An 8,812-nucleotide genomic window follows, 5' to 3' on the forward strand; every position below is an offset into this window, starting at 1 on the left:
AGTGGGTGGATAATGAAACTTGTCCAAGAGGAAAACAAGTGGTCCCTGGTTTTCTTAGAAGACTTAGAGCAATGGAGAAGGAAGGTAGAGCAAAGGAAGAACAATTGAGAGCTGTGGAAGCAAAAAAGAAAGAACTGCAGCAGAAATTGAAAGAAATGGTTCAAGAAAAAAAGGTTTTGGAATGGGGTCATGGGCAAAGACAATTGATAATGTGGGTTTCCTTGATTTTGTTGTGGGGTTTGTTTATAACATTTGTGATGAGTGGGAAGTTGTAATTGTTATGGGGTTTGTTCCTTTGAATGTAATGGTTCTTAAATGTGCATTTGAAATGTGTATTAGTGTCCCTTGAATGTGCATTAGTGCTTTGAAATTTTCTTGAATTAAGGTTATTTAAATATCTGGGAGATGCCATTCCATTGAGTAGAACAAATTAAAAGCCATTCCATTCTTGACCACACAGGCAATTTACAAAATGAACATCCATATAAACATTCAAATTCCAATTACAGAGTTTGAGCCCATGAAACTGAAGACCAATTAGACCAATTACAGAATTCCAATTACAAAATGCACCTAACTAGAAAAGTACATAAGCCAAAACAGACAACCAATTATACAGTTTGAGCTGTTCTAGCTCAAAACCAATTACACAAAGTACACAAAATCCTACTGCCCAAAAAAGTACCTAACCCAAAATAGGCAAGCAATTATAGAGTTTTAGCCCTTCAAACTCAAAACCAATTACACAATCTAAAGTCAGAATCAGTCCCTTTTGTCACAAAATCCCTCTAGCCAGAAAATTACATATCCCAAAATACACAAAATATGATAGCCTTAGCAATAATTTCCCCTATATGGAGGCCATGTTATTATCATGAGAAATGTTGTCCAAAGCTGGTCCTCCTTGTCCCCTTCCTCTTGCCACCTAAACAATGTAGTAATGTCAAGTGTATAATAGTTGAAAAATTGGCAATTAGTGAAATGAGTAAGAAATGAACCAAATGACAAAAACCTACAGTTGATCGTGAAGATGGTAAGCCTCTTCCTCTAATTGCACTTAGCTTTGAAGATGATAAATCTCTTCCTAAGCCAATATGTGAAGATGGTAAGACTCCTTGTCCATTACCTCTTGTCACCTGAAAAAGTTACTGATCTTTATTGTTTTCCAATGATATAAGCAATAAAAAATTGAAAAAAATGAGAAAATAAAGCTTACACTTTCTTGTGAATTTGGGTAAACAGGGGCTTGAGCAACATTGCCTCTTCCTCTACTTATGCCTCTGCCTCCTTCTCCATTACCTCTTGCCATCTAAAAAAAATTAATGATTTCAGCTGCCTAATGACTTTTGCAATTTAAAACCACAAGAACAACCAAAGCTTACACTTTGTAGAGAATTACGGTAAGCAGTAGCTTGAGCAACTCTTCCTCTACTTATGCCTCTCCCTCTGCTTATGCCTCTCCCTCTTACTATGTTAGAAGAAGAACCTTTCTCCATTTGGGTTGAAGATGCATGAACCTGCAAATGTATAATAAAATTATTAATGTAAGTACGCCATAACATAGAACTAAACAAGGTGTCTAACAGTCATACCTGGTCAGGCAATATAATTTGGAGGCATAGGGTTTGGTGGGATGGGGGCTGGTATTTCAACCTCACCAGGCTCCTTCATCCTAACTCTTTTAGGCCTACTCGGTTGTTGCTTATAAAGTGGAGGTTTAATCGGACAAAGGCCACATTTACTCCATTGGTCCATTGAAGGGATGGGGTGAATCACTGGTTCATAAGCCTTCATATAAGTCTCGAGCTTATAACAATCATCCACATAAGCAATTGGGTTTTCACATCTTTGAAATATTGCTGAGATTGCATGGGGACATGGTATTCCACATAAATTCTACCTCCTACAAGAGCATGTCTTTGCTCTAAGGTTTACAACAAATTCTCCACCATAAATGTGGCTCACTTGATACAATTTCTCACCAGCCAATCTAGGAATGCATTGTGATGAACCTAGCTTGTTCTTCTCAATTATCTTGAAGATCCTAGGCCCAACAGAGTATCTCCAATTCTAACATGCAGACCTCCTACTAGCCATCCTAAGCATCACATACACCCTTATCCTCTCCAAGCAACTCAAAATTGTCTTATCCCTTGCATCTAGTATGGCTGCATTGAAACTTTCGCATAGATTATTCAACAAAAGATCACATTTAAAATGTGATTCGAAGTGAGATCTGCTCCAATTTTTTGCACGTCTCTTCTTCAACCACTTCCATGCTTCCTCATCCTCATTTTTCATCTTCTCCATTTCTGCCTCCCACCAGGCACAGTTGTAGCTCTTGTTGCAGCCCATAATATATGTTTCAGAGCAAGACCAATATGTGATGCCCTAAAGTTACTGTACAGGTGTCTCACACACATTCTATGCTCTGCAGTTGGAAGTACTGTCTCAATGGCAGGTATAAATCCCTTTTGTTTGTCACCAATCACTACCCAAGCTTTTCCATTTGTAATCCCTAAATCTTCAATAAGAAGATTGAAAAACCAAATCCAAGAGTCTTTACTCTCAATATCAACCACTGCATAAGCTACTGGGAAATAACCATTGTTCCCATCCACCCCAACAGCTGTCAAAATCTATCCAGGATAAGGCCCTTTCAAATGGCAGCCATCAACACTATTAACAGGTTTGCAACCTTCTAAAAATCCCTTCTTACAGGCAGCCAAGCACACATATATCCTTTGAAACACTGTCTCACCCTTCACAGTCTGAGTTTTAATCTTAACTGTACTACCCTTGTTTGCAATTCTCAATTTTTCTGCATAATCCCACAATCTAGCATATTGTTCCTTGAAAGTACCTTCATTTAAATCTCTAGCTAGCCTCTTTGCCCTATAAACTTGAATTTTGGTGACATTTATTTTGTAATCTTCCAACACATCTTCTTGAAATGATTTCAGATCGAAGTCTGAGTTGCACTTCAACTTGTTTGCATATCTGTCACAAAGCCATTTTGATGTAGTATGCCTAAGGTTGTCCACTCTTCCACACTGATGTTCTAGGCTCAAAGTTTTTATTGCAAATGTCCCTTCCTCTCTATTAATCTTCGATCCATATACCTGGAAAGAACACCCTTTCACACATTTAGCCTGAACTCATCCGTTATCGTGTTTTTTCAATTTCACTTCCCTACCTCTATAATTGCATGCTCCTTGATAGCCTCTATTAGTAGTTTTTTGTTTGCAAACTTCATTCCCAATCTACACTTAGGATTTTTCATATCCATATCTCTTCTATACTACTTAAACTTTGGCAGTTTTATCTTTTCTCTACGGTTACCCTCATCTTCAATCTCACTTCCACTATCAAATTCTGACATGTCAGCACCATCTGATGACACCTCTCCTGAAGCACCACCATGACTAGTCCCCTCATCTGCTACATTCTCTCCAACAGTTGGCCTGGCCTCTGCCTGATTTTCACCAAATCATAATCACTGCCTTTAATTTCTGAATCTGCATTTTCATCTTCATTTGGCAATTCTGCCCCTTCATTATCAATTGTCACATGTGCCCCTATATCTTCATTTGGTAATTCTGCCCCTGCATCTTCATTTGGTACCTCTTTGACCGCATCTTCATTTGCCACTTTTGTCCCAACATTCTCAAAAGTCTCCTCATCTTCAACTTCAATATAATCCACCTCTTTCACTTGGTAATTTTGAGTCAAATCCCTATCACAATTCTCTGCATCTGCATCATACTCATAGTCTTCAATCTCACTATAGTATAACACAATAACCTTATTAGATGGTATGTGACCAACCATTTCAACCACTATAGCATCTGATGTAACAAGCTCTAGTCCACCCTCAGGATTTTTACACCTAATTTCCAAACGTTGCTCAACTTGAGAAATGTCAATATCATACCCAAGACCTCTCCCAATTTTCAGTAAATCTAACAAGGATAGAAAATCCTCTATAATATTGTCCAAATAACGGACTTTACCCTTCTTATAAACCCCATTTTCAAACCAGCCCCCATGATGTAATTCTAGAGTGCACATTCCATTGGTAGCTGCAAAATTGAAACAACAATATGTTATTCTAAAGTCATAGTTTTGTTGTTAATGCTAACAACAACAATGGCAACAATTACTGAGTTGGGTGTGAACCAGACAACCAAGGGACCATAGCCGTTTAAAAAAAACCCCATATTCAACATACAGGAACCACAACCAAGGGACCACAGACATAAAGCTTACACTCTGCAGTCAATGTAGCAAAAGCCAAATCCACATACAAGAAAACGATTCCTTTACCCTTACTTTAAACATAAAACAACCAAAAAGCTGAACCCAAACACAGAAAAAAGAATCTTTATAAAGAAACCGCAGTTCCAGACAAGGACAACTCATCCATTTCATCCATTTCCAAACAAAAAGAACATAAAATGCATTGTAGAAGCCCTTACTGTATTTGGGAGTCTTTCCACCTGAACGGAATTCATACTTCATTATCAGCAACTAGTGAATTTCCCAAAATCTCCAAAATCCCCAAAATCAAACCCTAACCTAAACTTCCAAATTCGAACTCCAAAACTAACACTAAAATTACACACTAACTTCACCAATTCAGCGACTCGCACACTACTACAAGATCGACCAATTCAAAGAACTCGTATTAGAATCCCTTTTACTTGATGGTAATCTCGGGAAATGAGAGGGCTTATCAAAAAGTGGAGGTATTTTGGAAGGATTTTGGTTCTGAACGATAGGGCTTCTCAAAAAGTCGCATATCCCTTCAAAACTCAGTCACGTGGCCATCACGTGATCAAAAGTGACAGAATCTGTCACGGAAGGACCATCTTGGTACAAAATAAAAAGTTTAAGGACATTTGAAATGAAAATTTTAGTTGGTGGACCAAAATGATACTAGAGCGATAGTTGGGGGATCATTTAGGGCATTAACCCTTTTTAAAATAATTTCTTACAATGTCTTACGGTGCAATTATGATGCACCTGACTGCCTGTTTTTGAAAGGCACTTTGTTTCTTTCTAGTCGTCTTCTTCTTTTTGAATGAAGTAGGGCCTAAACCGTAAACCCATTGATGAGCTGTAGTCAATATACATACAATATAATAGCAATATTAGGCCAATATACATACACTAGAGAGGCAATATAACCGCAATACAACAGCAATAGTATCACAATATACATACAATAAGGTGGCAATATGCGTACAATATCTATACAATACACAAGCAATATTAGTACAATACACAAACAATAGGAGAGAAATATTAATTCAATCTACATACAATACACACATATCCATTACAGACTACAATTTAGACATGCAAAATAAATTGCCATCGAACCCTAACAATACTATCCCGCGAAGGGAAAAGGAAGGCAACACTTTGACATTACATCACCCAACACCGCATGAACCGAACCAACATTGACCCTTACTAGAGGTCCATCAAAAGATCCATGTCTTTGGCCTTTCTCCGCGCTGCATGCACGAAGCTATGATGGGCCATTTCCTCTCCACCCACCAGCAACATCAATTTCACTCCAATTGTAGTCTGGTGAGATGACCGAAGCATAATCTCAGAACATTTCGAAGCCGTTGTTGAAACATTCAACCATGTCATGGTTATATTCTTCAGATTTTGTGAAGTTTTCGACATCATATTTCTTTGTCTCTTCCAATTTTAACTTGAGGGACCCTAACTCTTTGCTCTGACTTATTGCTTTTAGAGTTTGCTTCACTTCTCCAGCATATGCTTTGTTCAACTTGTTGGCCAATTTTCCCATAACTTGGCCATGAATATCACATTTGCTCTCCCACCACTCTGTTGCCTTAGACAAATATTGGAGGTTGTGCTTGACGGCAGAGATTTTTTCAAGTGGATCATTGCTCTCAGCCTCACTTCCAGATGAAGTGGGATCGTGATTGGGAGTCTGTGGGAGATGGGAACGGCACATGTCACGGCTAGTCTCCCGGGTAACTGACATGCTCGTTTGGAGGGCGTACATCCGACATCTTTAAGTATTAGTGGGACAATTCATAGCTGCAAACTGCATAAAAATAAATAAAGGTACATTCAGTCTCCAGTTTGACGTTATGAACACTTGTAAACAACAATAACAGCAAGAATAATTACCTTAGTTGTTAAGAAGGTGCGTATGTTGCAGAAATGGTAGGAAGCTTCAGTTATATGTAGGAACTTGTCTGAAGTAGATTGGATATTTAGTTGGTGCATTAAATTGATTGGCTTGCAAGCTACACCTTTTACTACTTGGCTGTCATTTCGGGCAATAGAGCATTACAATAACAGCAATAAAAGTGCCTTACAAATGACAAAAACCAAACCTTAATGAGAAAATGGAAATTGTGGATTTCAGGCCAAAAAAAGGACAATATAATTAACCTATGGTAGGAAGCTTCAGTTATATGTAGGAACTTGTCTGAAGTATAATGGTATTTATTTGGTGCATTAAATTGATGGGATTGCAAACTACACCATTTACTACTTGGTTGTCATTTACAGCAGTATAGCAATACAATAACAGCAATAAAAGTGCCTTAGAAACGAAAAAAAACCAAACTTAAATGAGAAAATGGAAATTGTGGATTTCAGGCCAAGAAAGAGACAGTGTAACTAACCAATTATTGGGAATTTGAAAAACGGAAATTGGAACAAGGGAAATTGGGGAAATTACGAAATTTGCCACATAGGAAAAAGGATATTAGGCAAATACGAAATAGGAAAATAGGAAAATTGGAACCCAATTGAAATGGAAAAAATGGGAAATAAGATTATTACCGTATTGGACAAATTGAATAAGTTGGTACTTTTGCCAAAGTAGGCAATTTCTTTAAATACAAAAATTGGGAAAACCAGGAAATTGGGAATTTCCAAATTATATATAAAGAGGAATATATGAAACTTTGGGGAAATACGAAAATTCCCACGTAGAAATTGGAACATAGAAAAAGTAAATTAGGCAAATTAGAAAGTAGGAAAATTGGAAAATTGGAAAATTGGAAATAAGGAAACTGGGAAAATAGAAAAATTGGAAAATTGGAAATAAGGAAAGTTAGAACATAGGAAAATTGGAAAATTGGAAAATTGGAAAATTGGAAAATTGGAAAACTGGAAAATTGGAAAATTGGAAAATCGGAACAATGGAAATAGGAAAAAAGGAAACATGGAAAATTGGAAATAGAAAAGAAAAAAAAATAGGAAACTTGGAAAATAGGAAAACTGGAAAACTGGAAAATTGAAAAATGGAAAAATGGAAAAATGGAAATAGGAAAAAAGGAAACTTGGAAAATTGGAAATTGGAAAAAAAAAAGGACTCTTGGAAAATTGGAAAATTGGAAATAGGAAAAAAAGATACTTGAAAATTGGAAAATTGGAAACTTGGAAAATTGGAAAATTGGATAATAGGAAAAATGGAAAATTAGAAACAAATTGAAATTGCGGAAATGGGAAATAAGAAAATTACCATATTGGACAATTTGTATTAGTTGGTGAATTTGGCAAATTAGGCAAATTATTTCAATTACATAATGGGAAATTTACCAAATTCGAAAAATCCAAAATAGAAATATATTAAGAAAAGGCATACAGCCAATTGGGCAATAACTCCCGGCCAATACTATCCCGCCCAAGACTCCCACCAATACCTCCTCTCGCCAATTACTCCCCCCAATCCCTCCCGCCAATGACTCTCTGATTTACTCCACATCATTAATGCCTGCCTATATTAATCAACCCAGCTGTATGAGAGGATTTCAATAAAATAAAATAAAAAGTTGGCTGAAGGGAAAACTTGCATGACATTAACTCCTTGCAGCCATTACCTTCCCCACTGATTTCACTCACATTGCATTTAGTCCCACTTTTCTCCAATTAAGTCCTACACTAGCCTGCAATAAATATCCAAAACCATGGACCATAACTTCACACCAAACCCAACGCTTTCAATACCTGAAGGAAGGGAGATTGAAACACAAGCCAAGTCACCCAATTCACTCACTGCAGACTTGGTCCATGGCATGCAGCAATGTCGAGGCAATACCATGTTTTGGAAAAATCTCCATGCAAATATAGTTTCAAAAATTGTGGAGGGCCAAGCTAGGTAGGGTGTCATAAAAAAGCGTACAATTCACTCTCGTTATCATGCCCACATGCATCTCCTCCATATAAAGGGTATGAAAGCCAAAATTGAAATTGCCCCTGCCACTGCAATTATGGTATTCAAGGAATCTGATGAAATGGCCCAGTTGAAGCAACAACAAGTGGAAACCGATTCGAACTATTTCGTAAGTTTACAAAAATAGTGGATCCATAAGGAAACTGGGACACCATCACTATGGGCGGGGTCATGAATTTCATGGGTCGCGGTCGCCGCAATTGAAGAGTATGCAACTTCGAATGTGTCAACAGTAGGAAATTTGTGACACTTTAATATGACTTTGGACTGGCTGTAAAATGTAGTCGAAACATGTCAAATGGAATCATGTTCAAGTGGCCTCTTTTTGTATTATGTAACTATGGGGTGGCCTCTTGTTGTATTATGTAAATTTTGAAATTAGATTTTATGTAATTATAATGCCTCTTTTTGTATTTCTGCGTATACAGTTTATCCGTGTCCAGTTCAATGGCGATATAGAGGCAATAACTCCACAATAAGCATGTGTATAACAACAATATGATGTCAATAAGAGTAAAATAGAGTTACAATACGATCCTATTGCAGTAGGTACTGTAGCAGCATGGTTTTTAAAAT

General features: G+C 37.2%; 2 pseudogenes; both read right to left on the reverse strand.

The window, feature by feature from the left end:
• Window positions 1–850: 850 nt before the first annotated feature.
• Window positions 851–3,289, reverse strand: LOC148914970 (uncharacterized; annotated as a pseudogene).
• Window positions 3,290–5,409: 2,120 nt separating this feature from the next.
• Window positions 5,410–6,056, reverse strand: LOC148914971 (uncharacterized; annotated as a pseudogene).
• Window positions 6,057–8,812: the final 2,756 nt, after the last annotated feature.

This window comes from Prunus mume, linkage group LG8 (genome assembly GCF_029339155.1).
Source record: "Prunus mume cultivar Tortuosa linkage group LG8, ASM2933915v1, whole genome shotgun sequence".
Taxonomy (NCBI): Eukaryota; Viridiplantae; Streptophyta; class Magnoliopsida; order Rosales; family Rosaceae; genus Prunus; species Prunus mume.